This window comes from Papio anubis, chromosome 10, assembly GCF_008728515.1.
Source record: "Papio anubis isolate 15944 chromosome 10, Panubis1.0, whole genome shotgun sequence".
Classification (NCBI taxonomy): domain Eukaryota; kingdom Metazoa; phylum Chordata; class Mammalia; order Primates; family Cercopithecidae; genus Papio; species Papio anubis.
The window spans coordinates 10,656,705-10,676,461 of NC_044985.1; the positions used below are offsets into that span (position 1 = coordinate 10,656,705).

A 19,757-nucleotide genomic window follows, 5' to 3' on the forward strand; every position below is an offset into this window, starting at 1 on the left:
TGAAAGAGTTCATTGCTGCTTATGACTTCTTTTTCCAAGATGAACATATTTTTAATTATGTGAATTTAAAATACGTGAGTCCTTGATTGTGACTGAAATAAAAAATTACATTGACAGCATATATAGTGTACCTAGTATAGCTGGTATAGATTATCTGAAAAAAATTATCCATTATAATTGTGTATATAGAATGTAATGTGTATATAGAAATGTGTTCTTAGGACACTGATTATACATATTATAAACTACTTAATCTGTATATATCTTCTTAATGTAAACATTAATGCAAATTAGTCCTCATAATTTTCATTCATTTAAAAAAATATATTGCTCACTTACTATTTGCTAGGCACAAGAGGTTGCCATTGCCTTCAAGTCAAGTATTTTTTATTCTTAGAATTGTGACTTATTAGTCGGTTGTGAAATCAATTTGGGGGATCATGACTAGCATTTTGAAAAAAAAAAGGAACTGGAATAGACTAGAAAATATCAGAATGTATCACACAACATGAAGATAAGCATTGTACTGTGAAGCTTTAACTTTGGTTATGTGTTTGAGCATTTGTGTGAATATAGGTTGCAATATAAAATCTTTTTCTTTCTTTCTTTCTTTTTTTTGAGACAGAGTCTCGCTTTGTCGCCCAGGTTGGAGTACAGTGGTGCGATCTCGGCTCACTGCAAGTTCTGTCTTCCGGGCTCACACCATTCTCCTGCCTCAGCCTCCCAAGTAGCTGGGACTACAGGTGCCCACCACCACGCCCGGCTACTTTTTTGTATTTTTTAGTAGAGTCGGGGTTTCACAGTTTTAGCCAGGATGGTCTCGATCTCCTGACCTCGTGATCCACCCTCCTTGGCCTCCCAAAATGCTGGGATTACAGGCATGAGCCACCATGCCCAGCCAAAATCTCTTTCTTTCTTACTCTGGATATAGTGGCCAAAAAAGTTTGAGAGCTTCTGGTCTGAAGGGAGAAATAATAAATAAATAAACAACACAAATTAGAATGAAGAGTGCTTTCATAGATTAAATTGTAAACTCCGTGAGGACAGAACCAAGGCTATTTCACTCCTCATGATTCCACCACAGCTTAAACTAATGTGTCCTATTAGAACATCAGCCCTCAGTTACTATTCTTGAATAGATGCATGAATGGTGTGGCCCTAGAGTGCTAGAGAAAGCCATGAAAAGAGATCAAACAACCAGCACATTCTGTGCCTTACATTTTGCATGGTTTCCATTAGAAGTCTTAGACTGTGGGGACAAAGTTTGGTGAGGAAAATGATCTGATGTAATTAAAGACCACGCAAAGCCTGTGAAAGGGAACCTTGAGGGACCTTGAGTGACATCTAGTGGATTCTCTGACCAACGGGGAGACACCAGCCTAAGGAAATCTCTTTCCCATTAGGTGAAATATTATTGAATATGCTGTTTGCTTTTGAGAGACAGAGAGAGAGAGAGTTGGGCTTCATCCATCCATAGTGTATAAATGTTACTTTATTTGTGGGTGAATGCTACAGGTTTATTAATCTGTGCCCTTTGTTTTGTATTGGCTTTGTCAATAGGAGCTTTATCATCAGATTGGAAAATCTTGATTAAGCTTCATGACTTTATAATGTGTTACTCACCACCTGGTACAGCACTGTCAGGTGTGTAATAAACGCCTGTTGTTAGCTGGCTGACATGCTTTAGTCACTCATTCAACCTGTGGTCATTGATTGGATACCACCCACATTAAGGATTTAATTCCTGGCCAGAAGTTAGAAACACCAAGGAAGTTTTTAGTAAATGCAGATGCCCTTGCCACACCCTAATCCCACCTCAATTCTCATTTAATTGGTGAGGGTCGAGCTGAAGCTTCTCTCTATAGAGAGATAGACTTTTTTTTTTTTTTTTCAGCTCTCAAGGTGATTCTACTGTGCAGCAGGATTGACATTTGGACAGGCACTGAATGTCATAGACCATCAATGTAAAACAGGGATCCCTACCCTCTATATTGGTACTTCTCAAACTATCTGGGGTGAAAGACCAGTCCATCATGGACCAATATTTTTGTAGAAATAAATTACTATAAAATGAAATGAAAAAACAAAGACATACAGCATAATAAAAACAAATCCCAATATTTTATTACATTCAACAGAAATTAATTACTCTGTCAAATTTCTCTAAAATGTTCTAACTCTTACTCTCAATTTCTGGATTTATCTTGTTTTGGACCGGTGACAAACCATTTGCAGCATGGCACTTTGAGTCACAGTGCTCCCTGTTACATTCTAGATGGAGATGGAGGCAAGGAGAAGACAGAGGAGATGCAAAACACACAAGTAACAGTACTAGCAGGACACACAAATTGTTCTTATTGCATTTAAAGAGGAGGCCTGCTGACCTCTTAGTTAGTACCTTCCATGTGGCAGAGCCCCATGGAGCCACCAGGGCCCAGAGCCTAGTCCTTGGTTTTACAGAGCCCAAATTTTGATCTTGTCAGAACACACACATTAATCAGGCACTTGGCACTGTCCATATGCTAAACTGTTTTTAAGAAACTGGTTACAAAGTAAAATCACTCTCTCTTTGAAAGCAAATATGCCTTTGGAAGGGACCAGATACTGATGTTTGCTATAATGATAGCCTCTTTCCAGTATGAAGGTCTCCAGGCATGAGAAGTTATTTAGGGAACATAGAATGGAGATCTTTCCCAGCCCCACCATGGAGCATCCCCCTCTAGTGATGACAGTACTCATGCCCAACTGATGCATGTGTCTGTCCCTTGGACAGTGCTTAAGAAGCACAGACAGACTTTGACAACCTGTCACACTTCTAGGATGTTCCCTTCTGTCCATTGCCAGCAAGCAGGCATGTTCAACGTACTGGTTTGAGTCAACACTTTCTCTGGTTTTAAAGCACTTCTAAGTATATCCCACATGGCCGTGATTGGACTTCAGTGATCCCCAGTTTATTATCAGCAATAGATATGTCAACTATCTCCAGCACAGATTTGGTCCACAGATGACTCATCCATCCTGAGCTGGTCACTCCTTCTCACCTTTTTATATGCAGTCTTTCCTTTCTGCCTTTAATGTTCTGCCTTCCCTTTCTTTGCCAAACTCCTTCTCACCCTTCGGATTTCAGCTGTCAAATTGGCTCCTCCCAGAAGCCACCCTGACCTCTCATCACTCAAGGCTCAACTCTCTCTGCCCAAGCAAAGCACACAGCCCATGAGACTGCAATGGCCAGTTTCCTCTCTTCTCTCCAGTTGACTTTTGTGCTCCTTAGAATAGTGATCCTGGCTTTTGTTTACTCTTGGGTCCACCGAAGCCATACATGTTAAAGCCAAAAAAAAAAATTTTTTTTTGAAATAAACGGATTTTTCCAGCAGCATTCTGGAAGAGTAATGTAATGGCAAGGGGTAGTAGGAGATATAGGCAACTTCTAATCTTGTGAAGCTTTGTGATGATGGTGGGGGGGAGAGGTACAGTGTTTCTTGAAAGTCAAGCTGAAGAGTATGAGCATTAACTGGTAGATGATGAAGGTGTGTAAGAAAGGGAGTATGATGATAAAGTGAATGATTTAAGAAAAATTCATATCATGGTATTGAGGAAGGAGAGATTACATTTGGGCAAGGATTGAACCTGGCACACCGGTTAAAACAGTGGTAGTATGTCCGCATGAGGGGTATCTCAGAATCACCTGAGATGCTACATCAATACCCTTCCTTTCCCCACCCAGTTCTGATGTGTCACCCACACCCTTCTAGGTCCCATCCCTGGTTAATAATCACTGCCATGGGAACCTCTGCGCTGAGGGGAGTCTGTTCTATGCCTAAGGTGTAGGGGAAGGAAATTCAGAAGTCTGTTGTAATCTTGTAGATGTGAGATACTAGAGATTTGATGTGTTATCATCACATATTTAACCAGTTTAAATAATGATTCCAATTTTATATGTGAACTTTTGCTGGAGGTAAAGCAAAATTTATAATAGATTGTAACAAATGGTGATCTTAAAAGCTTCTTGCTAGTCACTTGACTAAAATTTTTATTAATTTTCAGTAAAGGCTGTTGGCTCCCCTATTTATTATAGTTCCTGAATTTTCTACTGAATGCTGACAGATTAACCCAGCATTTTACTGTGGCCTAATAATTTTCATTGGAAAAACCAACTAAGTTATCTAAACTATATTGTAAGCATTAAGCAAGTTATATACATTTTTATTCTTCAATCTGAAGGTCCGGGACCACATTAAAACAAAAGTTAAGGTTGTGCTTCACTCTTTTTAGGTTAACTTTCTCAGAATTAAAAGACAAACTGCCCATTATGAGTGAGACAAACATTTCTTTGATTAAAATCAGTGACTTACAAAGTCTTGCCATTGCCGGTTCAAGTTTGCCACTTCTAGTTTCTAACTACTTTAGGTTCTTCTCCTGTCAATACTAGCACTAGGGATTATCTAAGTCACACAGTTTAGAACCCGACTTTCTTTCTTTATTTTATTTTATATTTTTCGAGATGGAGTCTGGCTCTGTCGCCAGGCTGGAGTGCAGTGGCGCGATCTCGGCTCACTGCAAGCTCCACCTCCCAGGTTCAAGCAATTCTCCTGCCTTAGCCTCCTGAGTAGCTGGGACTACAGGCGCCTGCCACCACGCCCGGCTAATTTTTTGTATTTTTAGTAGAGATGGGTTTTCACTGTGTTAGCCAGGATGGTCTCGATCTCCTGACCTCGTGATCTGCACATCTTGGCCTCCCAAAGTGCTGGGATTATAGGCGTGAGCCACTGCGCCTGGCCTAGAACCCAACTTTCTATCTGAGCATCAGGTTTCAGAGAGAGAGAGAAAAGAGAGAGAGAGAGTTGTAGGTGGAGGGCAGAGCAAGGCTTAAACCTGAGGCTTAAATTTTGTGTGCCTTATTCCTTCTTATTAATGACAATCTGACTATTAGGCCAGTCCAAACAGGTGTATGTACCTTCCTGAAATACAGACCCAGGTGTCCTCTGGTGTGCAAAAAAAATACTATAATAATAAGAAAATCACATATAAATGGAAGTTTCAATTACAGGAACTTGAAAGTATACAGATGAGTCATAAAGATTTAATCCAATAGGAATTTGTAGGCTGTTAAAATCAAATTTAGAATTAAGTGAAGGGATTTGGGAATGGGCAAAAGATATACAGAATATTTTACAAATCAATCTCAGAGAACATCAATTTCCTTTATTGCCCCTACTTCTATACTGCTTGTTCTCAGATCCTTGTTAATCCTGAAGGGGCATCAGGGGGCAGCCTGTGTCTGCTGTGGGGCGTAGGGTCCAAAGAAATGCTCTTAGTCATTTTGTATTCACAATGTTTCATTTCTTGGGAACTGATGAAAACTTATTCTAAAAGCCAAGTTGGGGTCGTGGGAGAGAGGACAAGAACAAGTGCTCTGGCAGGCTAGAAATAACTTACAGAATCAATAATTTCCACGTTTCCGACAGAGCCAGGTTAAGGATGTTGAAATTGCAGCAGTTGTACCTACGTGCCAAAGCTGACACACACATCCGTAGACAAATGCACACTTAAATTCAGGATGAGTTGAATTGTCAAGGGTCCTCCATTCCAGGACTTAAAAAAAAAAATCCTGGGAACACAATTTTGATGCCCGAGAACAGGGAATAAATAAATTTAGTTATGGTTTAGCCATGCACATATAGAATGTTATTCAAGTGTTAAAAATAATATTTATAAATAAGTTTTACTGACATGAAAAAATACTTATGCAATATTAATTTAAAAACTGCAAAATTAGTTTATGTAGTATTAACTCTGCTTAAGAATGACATGCATAGGGAGGGATGAACAGGTGCAGCACGGGATTTTAAGGCAGGAAATTATTCTGTATGATACGATAATAGTGGATATGTATCAGCATGCATCTGTTAAAACCCATTGAATGTACAACACAAACAGTGAAACCTAATGCCAGCTCAGACTTAATGTATCAATATCAGCTCCTCAGTTGTAAAAAACACACCACACTAATGCCTGATGTTAACAATAGGGGAAACTAGGCCAAAGGGGAGGGGAGAGGGGATATATGGGAACTCTTTGTACTTTCTGCTCTATTTTTCTGTAAATCTTTCTAGTGCTCTAGAAAATAAAGTCTATTGATTTTTTTAAACTGTATTTTTAAAAGACTGGAGGGAAATACAACAAAATGTCAGCCAGAGTGTGCCATCCTGTAAGACAGTGATAGGCTCAGATTGCCTGAGATCAAATTCTGTCTCCTCTACTTATTGCTTAAAGTACTTGAACTATCTGTTTCAGTTTCCCTGTCAATTAAAATGGGAATCATGATAGTACTTATCTCATAAGATTTCTCCAGTAAATCCATATTATTTTGATAATTATGAAAAACTATATATGCATTGTATTATAGATTTTATATATATGGAAAATTATGTGTGTATGTAGTTTGTATTAGTTGTCTATTGCTGCTTAGCAAGTTACCTTGGCATAAAACCCCAGTAAACTGTTACCTCACAGTTTCTGTGGGTTGGGAAAGCGAGAGTAGCTTAGCTGGGTGGTTCTGGCTTAAGGTCTGCTGTGAGGTTGTGGCCAGGGCTGCTATCATCTGGAACTGAAGGCCAGAATGGGGCTGGAGGATCTGTTTCTGAGATAGCTCACTGCATGGCTGGCCAATTGGTATGGGCTTTTGGCAGAAGGTGAAATTCTCCATAGTGCTGTTTGAGTGTCCTCACAACATGAGGGCTGCCTTCGTGCAGAGAAAGTGATCCCAGAGAGGGCAAGGTGGGAGCCTCCATAATTTTTTATGCCCTAGCCTTGGAAGTCACTCACCATCATGACTACAATATTCTATTTGTTACAAAGTCAGACATATACATTGTAGGAGAGAATGACACAAGGGTGTAAACACCAGAAGGCAAGGATTAGGACCATTGTGGAGGCTGGCTACCACACATGTACATATGTGTATATCTGTATGAGTCTATGTGTCTGTATATGCCTGTGTCCATGTCTGTGTGTGTGTGTGTGTGTGTGTGTATTTATCACCCTGCTGAAGCATTATCCCCATGCACCTGCATGTACATTCTTGTCTTGTGTATTCTATTGAAGCAACCCCCAATGCTTTTTTGGCTGCCTAGCACTTGGTCCTAGCAACCTCTTTCTGTCCTTCCTTCTTTCCCTCTCCTCCTCCTCCCTTTCTTTCTTCAAGAGTTGCTCATTGTATACCTATTAAGTGGCAGCGAGCCATCTCTGCCCACCCCTCTGACTCTATCTCTCCTGCCCTTGCCCTCTATGCCTGCCCGTTCTCAGATGCCCCTCCACCCTCCACCCCAGCTCTGGTCCCTGCCCACCCTCCACCCCATCTGTGCATGGAGTACTCAGAAAGCCTAGGCTAGCTGCAGATCCCTTGTTATGCTAATGCATCAGTCCTCCTGTTCCCGTTAACAGGCAGCTGAGTCTGAGTGTGGTGCTTAGCACAATAGCTGGGAAATCACAGAAAAACACACCCAGAACAGCTCAAGAGGGACTATTCACACAGATCAAAGAGCCTAATATTTTATTCTGAGGTTTTCATTCTTTTATAACCATAAAACTCCGAAGTTCAATAAAAAGTCAGCTTGGCTAGCTTACTATGATTATTAACAATAGACTACTAATAAACACACGGTCTGTAAGGCACTTAGGGGTTCACAAAGGGAAACAGCTGAGACACACGGGTCAGCCTCAGCCTTCTCAGTTCAGCAGGGCGGGGCGGGGCGGGGGGCTGTCCTAAGAGACCTGCACATAGGCGGAGAAGAAGCAAAAATTAACAAAAGAATCCAAGAGACTGAGATAGTCCCTTCTGCATTTAGCAGAAAACCTAAAATACAGTGGCTCATACAAGGAGAGGTTCATGTCCCTGTCCTGTGAATAATTGAGGGAGGCACTCCTGGGCTGGCATAGTGGCCCTGCTCTGTGATGTCCTCAGGCACCCAGGCTCTTTCCAGCTCCTGCTCTGCGATCCCTCGGGTGTGGCTCTCATCTTCATGGTCTAAATTGGTGATTAGGTCTCCAATACATCCATATTCTAGGCGGCCACTGGAGGAAGAGACAAAGAAATGGGGGCAAAGGCAGGTGCCTGCAGCTCAAAGGAGAGTTTCCTGAAGCTGGCACATGTTACTTCTTCACTGGCCAGGGCTCTGTCATGTGGCCACACCTTGAGGCAAGGGAGCCTGAGAAGTGTGACCTCTACTGCAGGGCTACAGTGTTCTGAAATGTGGGGCTTCTGTACTTCTAATACTGAGGGAGAGGGGAGATTGGGAACTGGGAAATCCGTAGCAGCATCTGCCACAGTGGAGAAGGACAAATCACTGGCAATCCAGACCTTAGGCTCCTCCCCATTCTAGCACATCTCCATCTCCCTCTCACCCATAGTATTTCCACTATGTGTCACAGTTGACAAAAAGCTGTCATGTATCGGACCCCTTTTAAATGTACAGCATTTTGATTTTGTTAATGTATTAAAAATATATTACCTACAAGGCAAGCATGTCCACTGGCGACTGCTCCCAAGCTTGGGCCCTCCCCATCGGCCATGAGTTGACTGCTGTGGTCAGGTTGGCATGTGTTCTTCCCAGGCTTTTTCTACCAGGCATGCCTTGAAGAGCTGCTGCTAGCATTGGCGAGAGGTCTGAGGCCTCCACAGAAGGGGCTCTACACCCTGTGCCTAGCGTCCAAAGACAGTTACTTAAACCACCAGACAACATCCCTCCGCCTGTTCCTTGCCGCCTTCTCTCAACCCTCCTGGTCTTCACTGAATCCTCACGTGGCCCCACCAGCTTGGAGATCTGGGCCAGTTGCTCTGGTTGAAGCTGGCTTTCTGCTTAATTTTCATTTCTCCTTCCTGGATCAGGTCTTTTACCAAGCAACTGTCGGGATAACACATGCCCTGGCCCCATCTTAACCTGTGCTCTGAGCCTCCCTTTCGACCTGGACAAACTGGGTGGCCCTCCTCAGCAGGGATAGCATCTGCACACTGGCAACCGTTATTGAGTGCTTGCCCCCTGCCAGGCACTGCTGTCTACACTTTGAAGGTTTTAACTCCTTTGCTCCTCTCACCCACACAGCTAATAAGCACAGCTTTGCTAACAATGCCAGGCTCTGATCCTGTCTTGGAAATACTGGTTCTGTGGAAGGAAGTTGAGCTGTGGAGTACAACAGATTTATTTGTTGTATGTTCTTAGGCAAATTACTCCACCTCTAAAAATGGATTATTGACACCTGCAAAGTATGAGGAACATTAAAAGAGATGGCATACAAAGCACTTAGCCTAGTGCCTGGTACACGGTGTTATTAATTAATAGCAGCACTTGTTTGTGAAGATAAAAAGTAATTCAATAGTGTCCGACGGGAGAGTAGATTATTTTAAGATCCTGCCCAGTGCTCCATCAAGCCATTGCAGAGTGCCTGGGGTGGGGAGGAAATACCCTTCCATGTCCTGTCTCTTCAACCACTGGTTATCCTTGCTACTACAATTGGGTCTTTGCCCTAAGATTTTTTCCCTTTTTCTTTTAGTGCTTTAAGACATTTCTGATGTAAGTATGCTTTGGTAGTAAACTGAGAACTTTTCCAAGTCTGTTTGGGCTTGCAGCATTTGGAATTATTGTGCATATCAGAATCTTTCCACATATGAATGTTTTATATGCTTAGGTAATAAGAAAGGGAAGGAAAGATTTTACAGAATCACAGATGTAGTCTTAATGGGAAAAGAGCAGGAGAAATATCAACCAAAAAAGGAGAGAATTGGAACTATATCTTCAATAGGGAAGAGGGAGCATGTGCCGCTGTAAAGTGTGATCACTGTGATGTGCCTTTTTTGTTGTTGTTGTTATAAGCATACCAGAATCTACACATTCAAACTGGTACAGTTTTCCAGCATAGTTATTTGGGGAAGTTATATGTGTTTCCAACAACTTGACAATTTCTCAAATATTATCAACTGATATTTTATCACTACCATCCAGGTTCCTGTATGAAGAGGGTGCCAATATCTGTCCCTTGTAGGTACTCTGTCATCCCAACCTGTATTCTTAACCAGTTCTGGTTGAAGAAGAAGATAAACTAGGACTTCTAAACCCACCAGCGCTCGGCTTAGTTAAGTGCCTTCTCTGTGCCAGGCACCATGCCAGGATCTGGGTTTGCAGAGATAAATATAACACAGTCCCTGCCCTAAAGGATTTTGGAGACCAGAGAAGGGATGATCTAAAAGCCTGTACACTCATTCTCCCTCTCTTTGCAAGGGGTAAAATTTCCAAGTGTTCATGGAATTGAGACCAAGCAGTGAGAGAACTGTCTGTATTGACATAAAGCACACACTCCAGTCCCTGAGAAACACCACTACAGTCATCCTGGGGCACCTACGGTTGTTGCCCGATTGGCAAAAATCCAAACCAAGAAGAACTAGGTAACTGCTGTGGCTGTGGAGCACTTTGCTCTGGCTAAAAGTCAAGTTTACCTACAGGGCAGCCGAAAGTGCCTCTGGCTTGAAGCTCCTCCAGAATGAAGGCATCGTCAAATGGCAATTTTGAAAAAGGCAAAAATATCAATCTCTTTGAAGTGATTTCTAAACTCCTTAATTTACAGAATGATAGATTTAATTTTGGTCTGATTTATTTTGGTACCAATGATGTCAAAGCAATTTGTTCCTGGATCAATTCAGTGAAGAGACAGCATCTTCAATGTATCAAGAGGTTGGTTTTTTGTGTGTGTGGTAGAGGACATTCTATTGCTTTAATACTAACATTCTAGAAATTAGTCCTTATATTTTATGTTCCCTCCAAATCATTTGTAACATATTTATTAAAAACTCCAGATGTACTTTCTGGTACATACAGTTAAAATAAATGCATTAATTTAAACGATCAACAGTCATGAAGAGGCAGGGTCCCTTAGTGGGTAAGCATATAGTTTCTGGGCCAGGTGCGTTGGCTCACGCCTATAATCCCAGCACTTCAGAAGCCCTAGGCAGGTGGATCACTTGAGGTCAGGAGTTCAAGACCAGCCTGGCCAACATGGTGAATCCCCATCTCTACTGAAAATACAAAAATTAGCTGGGCATTGTGAAATGCTCCTGTAATCCCAGCTACATGGGAAGCTGAGGCAGGAGAGTCGCTTGAACTTGGGAGGTGGAGGTTGCAGTGAGCTGAGACTGTGCCACTGCACTCCAGCCTGGGTGACAGAGCAAGACTCTGTCTCAAAATACAAAACAAAACAAAAAGAGTATAGTTTCTAGCATTACCCTGCAATGATTCAAATCTCCCTCTGCCACTTACTATCTGTGTGATTTTGGACGGGCTATGCAAACCCCCTGTGCTTGTTCCTCCATCCATAAAATAAGAATAATGGTATCTACCTCATAAGATTTTTATGAAGATCAAAGGAACTAACAACATAAAGCACCTAGAACCATGCTGGCACAGAGTAAGATCTGCTCTATAAGTAGTAGCTGTTATCATTGATGGGACACTTACCATATGCCATGCCTGTTATATATATCACTGAATTTACACCTCCCAACTCCCCTCTGAGCAAGTATTAGTATCCCCATTTAGCATGTAAGAAAACTTGAATTTAGAGGTTTCAACAATTCAAATCAGACACAGTGTTTCAGACTGAAGCTTAGTCACATCATTACATAATGGTCTTCCAAAATGGAGCTGGACAAATCAAAGAGTGTTATAAAAATGCAAGCAACCCAACTTATTAAAGGTAAAACATTTTACCTATTAAAATGCAGTGTCATGTCTTTCTGTCTCCAGCTAGCGTGGAGAGAGCCTAAGCCAGTAAGGCTGAAAAGATGGGCTGTCTCTGCATTTCTATGTCGTGAATTTTGTGTTGGCATCAGAGAAGAGCCATAGAAAGCTTCTACAGAGTGGAGAAATGAGCATCTCTGTATTTTATAAAGACCACCACCATGATGGTGACACATAGACTGGGGGGGAGGGTGAACATAAAGGTGGGGGATCAGTTTCAGACCCTTGTAATAACCCAGAGAGTTATGATATATGTTTGAGCCTGGGTGGAAGTTGTGGATATACAAGAGAACAGAGATACCTGAGATACTAAATAAATAGAAACAATATGACTTGATCTATTTATTACATGGTGGAACCCAGGTTTCTGGCTTGGCCAAGTGGCTGGATAGCCGGTAGTGCCAGTCACCAAGATCAGGAGGCACAAGAGAAAAGGCAAGTAAGAGAGTATCATGAGTCCATTTAGGAGAAATTGAGCCGTGCGTGGGGACTAACACTGGCAATCCCAGCATTTTGGGAGTCCGAGGCAGGAGGATCAGGGATATGAAACTGGTCTGGGAAACATATAAAAACCATCTCTTAAAAAAAAAAAAAAAAAAAGCCAGGCATGGTAGTGTGTGCTTCTAGTCCTAGCTACTTGGGAGGCAGAAGTTAGAGGATTGCCTGTGCACAGGGATTTGAGGCTGCAGTGGGCTATGATGGGGCCACTACACTCTAGCCTGGCAACAGAGTGAGACACTGTTTCTAAATACATAGAAGTAATTGAACTTGAGGAGCCTGTGAAATTCTATCCAAAAGTCAATTAAACATAGAGATCTGCAGCTCAGGTCTCTAGCCTGCACTGGAATTAGAGATCTGAGAGGTAGTGCACATCATAAGGGTAGTGTCTGGAGAGAGAAGAAAGGAAGTAAAGGGAAGAACTCTGAGAATAAGCCCCAACATTTGTAAACCAGCCTGGAGACTGAGCAGCCAGAGAGCTCAGCAGAGGATGAGGAGAGAGTAGGGCCCCAGGCACCAAGGGAGGAGAGCCTTGGAAGATTGTGGAGGGGTTGACAGTGCTATGTGCCACAAAGCTGAGTAAGCTGTGAGTGGAAAAGTATTCTAGGGAGTGGGGAACTTAATATTCATTCATGACCTTTGCCAGACAGTTTCAAGGGAGAAACTAGGGTGGAAGCCAGATGTCAGGGAGTTGAGGAGGGAGTGGGAAGTGGGGACTTTAAATGACGACAGGTGACAAGGCACTTAGCTGATTAAAGAAGGTGAGAGAAATAGAAAGAGGGGAAAGAATTGGGGGGAAGTTTTGGTTAGAACATACGTAGTTCTAATTATACTGTGTCTGGACAGGTGCAGTGGCTCATGCCTGTAATCCCAGCACTTTGGGAGGCTGAGGCAGGCAGACTGCTTGAGCCGAGGAGTTCGAGACCAGCCTGGGCAACATGGCAAAACCAATGTATTTTCGCTAAAAATACAAAAAATTATCCAGGCATAGTGGCACATGCCTGTAGTCCCAGCTACTTGGGAGGCTGAGGTGGATCACCTGAGCCTGGGAGGTCGAGGCTGCCATGAGCCATGAGCACGCCACTGCACTCCATCCTGAGTGACAGGAGTGAGGCCCTACCTCAAAACAATAATAATAATAATAATACTGCGTCATGGGATTCAAGTCTCCATAAGGGTCAATTGATCGTCTCTTTTTAAAATCCTGTGGTAAATAAATCCCAAACCCAAGGTAACCATTTGGCAAATGAACTGTCTGTGCTTTCCTAGCTCCTCTGGGATTTGGGAGCACCCTGAAGGGTTGCGATAGCTCCATCCATAGCCTACTCAACCACCATTGTGTTGGCCCTTTCTTCTTGCTAACAGAACCCAATGTTGTTGATGTGGCCATTTGCCCAGCACCACAGTATAAATTGTAGTTGTTCTAAGACAATCAACACAATGTGTTTCTCTTTGCCAGTGACTGGTCTAGGGGTGTGTGCGACCCAGTCCTAGCCAATGGGATGTTGGAGGACATTTTCTGAGAACTTCTAGAAAAGATTCCTCCCTCTTCCTCCCCATCACCTCATTCCCTCACTATAAAAAGAGAGAAAAATGAGGAGAAAGTCTTTTTTCCACCTATCCCTTTCCATTCTGTTTAGGACATAAAAATAATTGTAAAGAAATTCAACGAAATTCTTTTTCCAACAGTGATTCCTTTGATGCAGTCTTAGAAAAATCAATTTTAAAATTATTTCAGAAGCAAGTTTTTAGGTGCTCTTGCTTTGCGGGTATCCTAAGCAGACATTTATTTAGCTTATTAGACAATCTAACATTGACCTTGAGCAAATTTCTTAACTTGTATGACCGTCAGTTTCCTTCTTGATAACCTGGAGCATGAGAATAGCTACCACATGGGCTTGTTGTGGGAACTGAGATGGGATACGCAAAGTGCCTAGCATAGCAATGATGGTGCTCGACTCCTATTTTCCTGTGGGTTCTTTTTTTTTCTTTGAGATGGAGCCCCGCTCTGTTGCCAGGCTAGAGTACAATGGCACAATCTCAGCTCACTGCAACCTCCGCCTCCTGGGTTCAAGCAATTCTCCTGCCTCAGCCTCCCAAGTAGCTGGGATTACAGGCATGCACCACCACGCCCAGCTAATTTTTTTGTATTTTTAGTAGAGACAGGGTTTCACCATACTGGCCAGGCTAGATTCGAACTCCTGACCTCAGGTGATCCAACCACCTTGGCCTCCCAAAGTGCTGGGATTACAGGCAGGAGTTACCGCGCCCGGCCTTCCTGTGGGTTCTTTACACACACCCTCACTAGGAAAGACTAGGAATGGCCAGGTCTACAGGTGAATTACTGATAGCCAGTGACCTCCCCAGGGGACCCTAGAAACCAGAATCCTACTTTCCACAGCTGCAGGTCACCCATTGGCTGCCAGATCCATGCCAGGTTCCTTCGAGTTCAGCTGCAGCCTGCTGACTTGGGCATTTCCCCCCACAGCCTGCTTGGCTGACCACGTCCCCCAGATGGTTCCAAACAGTCAGCCTTTTGAGCCCACAGACACGGTGCCCAGACTTTGTGTCCCCTCCCCGCACCAGTGCCTGTGGTGCCCAGTTTCTCCAGCCCTTGCCAGCCTGTTCCCAGCTTCTGGCCCTGCCTGCTGCATAGTCAGCAGAATTCTCCTGAGCCTCATCCTAGACCTGTATTACAGCAGGTGACAGATAGTCAGTCCCACTCTCTGACTAACAAGCCACAAAATAAACCTTGTGTCCAGAAGGCAACCTCTACCTAATCTACACCCTTAGCTACTTTGCTGTCCCTTGAGGGAAGAGGACAGGTGCCTCTGTCTGACGTCTGTGTCTCTGTCTTTTATCCTCAGCTTAGAGACACAGTGCTGAGTAATAAGAGTTTGTGCTGGGGCTAAGACAACAACAAAAATCCCAGCTTCAGCACTTTATTACAGTGCTGAGTTACTTAATTCGAGTGAGCTGTTTAACCCTTTAAATCATTACAACATCAGTAACAATAGCACCTAATATTTATTGGTTGCATATTTGTCTGCTAAACGCCTTGAGAAGCATTCTCTCAATCTTCTCTGTTACTATGAGAGAGGTTTCATTGTTCTCTCCACTTTGAAGAGGAGGAACCCAAGACGCAGAGAGTTAAGTAACTTGCCTGAAGTCACTACTGCTGAGTAGAGGAGCTAGATGTGCCTGATTCTGGAGCCCAGACTCCCTGGGACTCAACTTCCTCATCTGTGAAATGTGGACAGTAAAAATGACTTCACAGGACTGAGCAAGAGTAAGAGACATCACTTCTACAGGGTCCCTACTAGATGCTCAGCAATGCTAGGGGAACAACGCTCAGCTCCCCTAGCTGTCCTAAAGGAATCAACATGAGCCACTGAGACACTGGCTGTCAGTAACGATTTGTCCCCATGGTAGACATTTCCTAAGACGAGCTGATTTGCAATGGGAATTGCAGCCGATGGTCTGGAAGGACTTCCTCAACCCTTCCGAAAGAGATCTTGCGGATGCCAGCTCCTTTTCAACTCCGAACATGGAACATGCAGACACCAGCCCTGCTGCTGAGAACAACCGTCTGTCAGAAACATGCTTTGCCTGAGAGGACATCCCTTATTAGTGGGACAGGACACAGACTCTTTAGCCAGGTCTATGGGGAGGAGGGGAATGTAGATACCAGTTGTGTGTGCCGCTCCTCAGAGTTGACTCAAGCGTATCATTGAGAACTGCACAGAAAAATTACTTTTTTGAGAAAGACTCAAAATTACTGAAATGGAACTTCTTTCTTTCCAAAATGTCAGAGCAAAGTACTGTCAGACCGACCTCCTCCCTACTTTTCCCCATCCTCTCTTAACATCATTTAGAAGCTGGTTTTTTGCTCTTCCTTCCCCCATTCATGTCTTTCCTGGCTCTGCTGGGAATAACGTAATTTGGAGTGGGATGTTTTTTCCCTTCCCTTTTGGTCTGTGCAAGTGGTCTGCGGGTTTATTTTATTCCAGATGTTTCTCCCCAACCTGCCTTTTGAAAGAAACCCAGAATTATTTTTAAACAGAATTTGGAGGCTTCCAAATACAACAAATATTTGAACTGCCTGTGGGTTCCTACATTACAAGTCCTTGCTTTGCGGTGGGCAGCACAGAGGCCATGGAGCCAATGGCTCTGGGGACATAGGAGGCCTCGGAGGCTTGCTGCGTGGGCCTGAACTGCCTTCTCTTGCTTTCTCTTCTCCGCTTCCTGGGCATCGACCCAAGTGCCCTCTGGCTGCCCCCTGAGATGCCTACCTGAGGAACCCACTTCTGTCCCAGGAAACATACTGCTTAGCTCTTCTGCTGAATTTTGCCAGCACCTCTTTCTCCCCAGAAGCTAACCTGACAGAGAGATTCATATTCAGATAACACAGTAACACTTCACACATTACCTCCTCTCCCGCTTCATACATCACCAGGGACTCTTAATGCCCTGACCCACTGGTTCTCAACTCTGGCTGCACATTAGAATCATCAGAAGAACTTATTGAGATACAGATGTTTGAGCCCTACCCACCCAGATCTGAGGGTTAATGCTCTGGAAACTGGAAACTGGATTAAAAAAAATAGTTTCTACTTTTAATTATAAAGGTAACCTATACTCATAGTTCTTGTTATTGCTGTTAAGGTAAACATTACAGAAATGTTTTAAGCAAAAAGCAAAAATATCCCCTCCTTCCTTGATATTCCAATCCTAGTCTTCAGGAGCAAACACTGTTAATGGTTTCATGTGTCTCTTTTCGGAAGTTGTCTGTGTATTTTGCTGAATCATATATGTTTATTTTTTACACCCATGTGATCAAATTATCACCCTCACTTTTGCATCCCCAGTGAACCTTGGAGAACTTTCCGCATTACTATAAACTGAGTGATCTCATTCTCCCTGAGGCTTACATCACTTTGCTGCTGTGGGGGGCCGCAGCTCTCTGGTTGACTATGAAGCTCAGGCCACTGGGGAGGATTGGCTGGAGAGGTGGCTCCTTCACAGGAGAAGGTGGTCAGTGCTCTCTAACATCTCCACTAACTTCCAGAGCCTCTTAAGAAAATGCATTTTGGAGAAGGAAAGCTTTTCCCCAAATTGTACTCAGAGTGTAGGCTGATTATGTGAAAATGCCTCGATAGAGACTTTAGGTCTTCTGTTGAATGTCTTCAGCATCCCTTTTCCCTAGGGGCTAATAGGAATGAATTGTCTATAAGCTAAAACCATAGCACTAAGATAACGCCACAGCCTATCACTCCTCCCGGGTGATACATGTACGACAGCCTGTGTCAATTGCAGAAAAACACATACTTTTTGAAGAAGAACTTCAAGTACATCCTGGCCCTCAAATGCTTTGTTTATTTAAGTATGGGCCTCAGGAACACTCTAGAGGACCTTGGGAGGAGAGGTTTACCTGGATAGTTCCCCAGTAGAAGCATAGGAAAGAGTGGGCACATCTCAGGGCGATGGTTTTGAGAATGAATCAGTGACTTCACAGAGATGACAAGACTGGCATAAACATGCAATTTGATTTCTTACTTAAACTAATGTCTAGTTTCCCACTGTGTAAGAGCAGGTCCCCTCTGACTTTTTGGACTGTGTTTACCACCCTTTTCCACAGGGCATGCATCAAGGTAGAGAGAACGCCTCCCTCTAGTCTGGCTCTGTCACTGCCTTGGCACGTGATGTTTTCTAAGTCTTGTAACCTAACTGGGAACCAGTCTCCTTATCTGGGAAATGAGGCCAGTACAATAGATGATTTTCTTTTTCTTATAAAACCCAGGCGGGTCTGAAGGTCAGATGATTTTTAAGGTCCTTCCTGGCTTTAAAATTCTAGGTTTCATGACTATGACCACCCACAAACCATACAGGAATTTTTTTTTTAAGCCACAGCTGAATTTAGTTCTTTGGAAAAGAGGCGGTGGAATCGCATTACCCAGCTGGGTGCTTCCTATTTAATCTGCTGTTTTCCTGACTCGTGTAGCTCTTTTCCTCCCAAAGCTTTCTGTGAGCCTGTAGCTTGACAGCATCTAGCCTTGATGGTTTGAGCTTTCTTTTTTCCACGATTACCACCACCCTGCCACTTATCTCACTAGGATATCGTCCAATTTAATGCATTGTAATAATAACTATGTCTTGTAGGTACATAAGCTTTAACAGTGCACCAAGAATGGTATGTTAGAAAGCACATGGGTTTTTTAGCAAGACATTGTCAGAGTTTGAATTCTGCCTTGTAGCAGCTGCAAATTTGGTTGCAAATACAAACTGTTTCTGGTTAACTTCGGCAGAGAAGGAATTTAAGTGAGGAGCAGTGGGAAGCGCATGGAATCATGGGGCCGCTGGGAGGCCTTGGTGGGGGCAAGATGTAGAGGAGGACAGGCAAGATCCAGAGGCCACCTCGAGAGCCACCAACTTGGGAGGGGCACTTGTCACTGCTGTTCACAGCCACCTCATCTAATCCCTAAATGACCGTGTGCCTTGGCTTGTCTCCTGAAGGGTCAAAGCTTTAAGCAACCAGAGAGTGAGAAGCTTCCCCTTTAGCTTGGTTTCTGTAGCGGGCAATGGAATCTTCCTTCCACTTACCCTGATGTTCCTCCCAAATAAGAAGTACTGTGTATCCTCAAGTGGGCATCCAATACAAAGAAAAAGGACCTTGTGGCTTACCTGACATCATACACAAAGATTAACTCCGGTTGGACCATAGACCTAAATATAAGACTGAAAACTGCACAGCTTCTAGAAGAAAGCATAGAATAAGTATATCCAGAGGCTAAGCGGCCAGAATGATCCATGTCCACCACAGGGTTCCACCACCTACTACTACTCGCTGTGTGACTTGTCAAATGAGGAGGACAATCCCTGTCTCCAGGCAGCTGCGTGGATCCAGCGGGAACCTGAATAAGCCCCTCAGCCTGGGCCCTGCCCTCTGTGTAGGGATGTTCTCCCGAACTAACCCACAGTGTGGCTATTCCCGAGCATGTTCCAGCCTCCAGGTGTCCCTCCGCTAGGAGCTGGGGGTGCATTCTGAGAGCGGACAGACCATTCTGACACCTCTTGTCTTTTGCAGCTTTGAGAGCCCTGAGATTCAGCCCCTGCTTGGGCCATAGTAGCTATAGGGAGGGTCTTCCCAGGCAGTGAACTGAGAAAGAAGATTGCATGGGGGTCCTTGTGAGACACACCTCAGCACTTTGAAACATAGCTCAGTGAAACTTCTATGGGGAAGTGCTGGAGGCCTGCTTCAGCAGGTGGGAGGCCCCAGTGACATCTGTTAATGTGGATTCATTTGTCCCTCTGGTGCTGGGCCTGAGCGAATTTGGGATGCACATACATCCTTTCACTGGATTCTTGTTATATCCTTTTGAGGTCAGCATAGCAAGTACTGTAGACTTTTTTTTTTTTTTTTTTTTTTTTTTCCGCAGAGGAAGAAACTGAGGCTAAAGAACAAAATCTTGCTGA

The 19,757-nt window shown here is 43.5% G+C and overlaps 1 long non-coding RNA gene across 1 annotated transcript in view; it reads left to right on the forward strand.

The window, feature by feature from the left end:
* The first annotated feature begins 19,618 nt into the window (after positions 1-19,618).
* The window catches only part of LOC103877303, a 33,550-nt gene continuing 33,411 nt past the window's right edge, over positions 19,619-19,757 (forward strand). The window contains exon 1 of the long non-coding RNA XR_002516029.2: positions 19,619-19,664. This is a non-coding gene — a long non-coding RNA (uncharacterized LOC103877303). The remainder of the gene's footprint in view (positions 19,665-19,757) is intronic.